Genomic DNA, 4,497 nt, shown 5'->3' with positions numbered 1-4,497 from the left:
CAAGGCGGGGACCGAAGAAAGGGACCGGAGGAGGGACGACTTTCTGGGGAGAGCCGCAAGGAAGACTTGTGATTGGCTAGTGGAGGCGCCCCGCCCCGGGGATCCGACCGCGGGGACCGCCGCCCTCAGCTACAACTACCCTTCTGGGTTGGGAGTCGCTGTGGCTCGACCGCTTGCTCAGGAACAGCAGACTCAGGGCAGGGACGGACTGACCCACGTGGAATGCCTCGGCCTTCCTCTGACCCCGGGAAAGGACTTTCCGTGGGAGAACGCAGCCTCTTGCCGCTTTCTTCTAGCACAGGTTTGCCCATTCCACCCGAGGGACTGCTGCGGGTTCATGAGCCCATCTCGGGTGAGCTGGATGCCTTTGCCTACAGAGTTTGTATCTCCCTCTGGTCTTGGAGGTTTTCTTTTCAATATCCTACCAGTGCCGCCCGCCACCCCTACCCCCCAGGGCTCAGTTCTGCCTCATAAAACCAGGCACACTAGTAACTGAGAGCCCCTGCCCCCGATGCCCTTCACAGCGAGCTCCAGTTTCTCCCTCGGTGCCCACAGGCATTCGCTCTGCATCACTACACGCTGCTGTGCCAGGGAGGCTGCCCTCCAGGGCACACACTTCCTCCTCTGTGAAGAGCTCATAATTTTGTAGCTTTAACGCTAACCCCCATACTTCCCGGAGATTTCAGTATACAGGTGGGTAATCCTAGCATCCACTTGGCTCCGTGTGTCCCACTCTTGTCTTCTACCTTGGCGCAGCCTCAGTGCCCCTGTGATCACACCCTAGAACTTGTCTGAGGTCTGCAACCCCTGAAGCGCCCCACTCCGACTACCACTTCCGATGTTTCTAAGTTATTCCCTCTAATGCCCCCAAACCAAAACTCCTGCAACCCTACCAGTATCTCCAACCCACCTCTTACCACCTTCCTCCCTTGATGAGTTCTCCCTCCCTAGTAAGCTAGCGTGAACTCCATGGTCAGCCGTTATGAGGAGCTTCTTGCATCCTTTTTTAACTTCCTCATCTCCCTGTCACCTCATCATATCTGCTTGGTAAAATGAGAACCCTGGAGAAACCCACTTCTCCGTCTCCATACTGCAGCAGTGCAGCTAAACGCAGCTAGAGGAGAACACAGAACCGTCCTGACTGCCCTCCTTCAACAGTTCCAACATTGCTTGGTCTCTGCCATTCTCCCAAATGAGGATCTCACACCTCTCTTCTCTCTTCAGTCCTTCCCACCTCCTTCCCCCTCCATCCTACTTCACTAAGAAAATGGAAGTGGAGACTCCCACCGCTGCAGACTTCCACCACCATATCCACCAATGCCCCCCTCTGTTCCCTGCCCGTTACTGTAGATGCGCTACCTGTGTCCACCTCAACTAATCCTGCACCTGAGTGCTGGATCCTGTTACCTCCAGGGCGTCACTCCAGCCAGTCTGTTCCCTCCCCAGCACCATCAGTTTTTACTAGAGTATGCCCCTCATCATACAACCTGCAGTTATTTCATCTTCAAATGAACTCCTCTTGACCCCATTTCCTATACCTTTTCTCCATGTTTCTTTGTAGCAAAATTTCACAAAAGAATTGTCAGTATTTTTTCTGGTTCCTCTCCTATTCTCTCTTAGATTCGCTTTGCTCCCAGAACACCATCTACTAGTACAGTCCTGGGTTTTCCTTCTCAATGGCCTTTGTTCTTCCACTCCCACCTGACCAGCTGTCCACTGGGCTAGTACAGTCCTGGGTTTTCCTTCTCAATGGCCTTTGCTTGTTCTTCCACTCCCACCTGACCAGCTGTCCACTGGATGCACTGACTCTAAAGCCTCCTTGGAGGTGCAAGGTCAGCCACCACCTGTGCCCTGCCTGGGGCCACCCAGCACGAGCTGCACAGTGATCTGCAGATGGCTGCTACTTAAGCTGGGCTTGCAGGTGCCCAGGAGAGTCAAGGTGGGAACCAAGGCTGGCTGCTGTTAGTGCCAGGCCTGGGGCCTCTTGGTGAGAGGTATGAGGCATGCCAAGGCTAGATGCTGTGTGTTTGCAATTTGTGAACCTTTAAGAGATTTTCAGGAAAGTCCGCCACAGGAGCTAAGAAAGGCAGTTTGTATAGAAAAGCCACTGGAAACAACTTGGGTGGCCCACAGTTTGGGTGAGGCAGGGTCTCAGGGGATCAACAGGGAGGGGCAAACAGTGTGAGCCAGGTTGATGGAGACTCAGATATGGCCCCTCCCTTCGGGCTCGTCAAGGGTACTAGTGCCTCTGCCAGCACTTTTGTCCGACAGAAAGCTGCCCCTCCAGCTCTTGCCCAAATGCTGGAAAATTCAGTTCCTCCTCATATGTCCCTTGTGCCTTTCGAGCTGCTGCCCCAGTGCTAGAGCTCAGAGGGAGCAAGTCTGAGTCAGTACAAAGGCCCTTTAAGAGGAAGTGCTTGGAACTCCAGCAGCCTCAGTCCCTCTCAGCTTCCATCTCCCTCAGTCACCTACCCCCACTGTTTTTTTAAGCCAGAAGTTATGGGTTTTTTCTCTTCCTGCCACTGAAACCCTGGGCTGGGGGGATCTAGTGTGGGGCTAGGATTCCTCACTCCTCAGGGGGGTCCTCTACAGCCAAGATATACCTTCTGATTTTTATCTGGCACATGTGGGTGTGGGACCAGCTCATTCCATATCTCCACCCCTCCTACCAGTCTCAATGTGGCTTCTTTAAATCCCTAGTTGTAGGACTTCCATTCAGCTAAACTTCAGGCAGTTCTGAATAATGCTTGTTCTGTAATTTATTTTAATTTTATGCGGGTGTGGGAGGATTCGAGTAACTGCATTTACCTACACCATCATCTTGACCAGAAGTCTGTTAATTTTTTTGTACATATCTTACTTGAGTTTTGTTGAGTTCTGTGGTTCTTTATATATTCTGAATACAAGTCCTGTGATGGAAAGGGATTTGCAAGTATATTTTCAAATCTGTATCTTGGCTTTTTATTTTCTTCACAATCTTTTTTTTCAGCTAAAGTTACCAACTTTTTAAATAGATTGTGCTTTTGGTGTCATGTCCTAGAATTCTTGGACCAATCCCAGATCAGGAAAAATATTCCCTCTGCTTTCCTCTAAAAAGTTTATAGTGTTACATTTTACATTTAGAGCAATGATGCATTTTGAGTTACCTTCTGTATAATGAGAGGTTTTCGTTGAGGTTCAGTTTTTTTTTACATACATGTGTAAAATTGTTCTAATGCCATATATTGAAAAGCAATCCTTTCTACACAGGATTACTTCTGCAGCTTTCTTAAAATATGAGGGAAAAAACCAAAAAACACAAAACAACGCAAAAAAAGAAACGAACAAAAAACACACACAAAAAGCCCCACATGTGCAGGTCTATTTCTGGTTTATATAGTTTGTTCCCTTTGTCAGTACTACACTTTTTGATTACTGTAGCTTTACAGTAAATTTTAAATTAGGTATTGCTTTTCCACATAACTTTCAGTATCAGCTTCTTTATCTACAAAATATTCTATGTAAACAATCATGTCATCTGCAAATGTTTCACTTGTAATTTTTATTTTTCCCTTTATTGTACCTGGTATGAATTCCAATATGATATTGAATATAATATTAAGAGCAGACTTTTTTGGGGGGGGGAGGGTCTCAATCTTAGGGAAAAGCATTTAGTCTTTCACCATTAAGTATGATGCCAACCTTCAGTTGTTTGAAGATGCTTTGCTATGGATTGAATTGTTTTCCTTAAAAATTTATGCGTTGAGCCCTGGCTGGTGTGGTTCAGTTGATTAGGAGTCATCCCGTGCACCAAAAGGTTGCTGGTTCAATTCTCGGTCAGGTCACATGCCTGGGTTACAGGCTCGATCCCTAGTGGGAGTGTGCTGGAGCTAGCTGATCGGTGTTACATGCTCATATCCATGTTTCTCTCTTCTCCCTTCCTGTCTCTCTAAAAATCAATAAACTATTTAAAAAAATTTATGTGTTGAAACCCTGAGATCATGGGGGTGGGGTCCTAATATGATAGGATTTGTGGCCTTATAAGAAGAGACATTTATCTTTCTTTTCATGTGCATATACTAAGGAGAGTTTATATGAGTGCACAGCAAGAAGGCAGCCATCTGCAAGCCAGTTAGAGAGGTCTCAACAGGAATCAAATCAGGCAACACCTTAATCTTGGACTTCCCAGCCTCCAAAACTGTAAAAAAAATTTCTCTTTTTTCAGCCATCCAGTCTACAGCATTTTTGTTATGGCAGCCCAGACTAGGACACTGTCCCATTAAAGAAATTCATTTTCTTTCCTAATTTACTGAGAATTTTTTTATCATGAATAGATGTTGAATTTTGTCACCTAACTGTCTACATCAATTGTTGTAATTATGATATTTTCAGGGTGCTTATATAATAGTTTACATTTATTTTTTTATTAAATCTTTACTGTTCAGATTATTATAGTTGTTCCTCTTTTTCCCCCCCTAGCTCCCCTCCACCCGGTTCCCACCCCACCCTCCGCCCTCA

Source organism: Myotis brandtii, unplaced genomic scaffold (genome assembly GCF_000412655.1).
Source record: "Myotis brandtii unplaced genomic scaffold, ASM41265v1 scaffold1563, whole genome shotgun sequence".
In the NCBI taxonomy this organism is placed as follows: domain Eukaryota; kingdom Metazoa; phylum Chordata; class Mammalia; order Chiroptera; family Vespertilionidae; genus Myotis; species Myotis brandtii.
Note: the sequence above shows the minus strand (reverse complement) of the source record.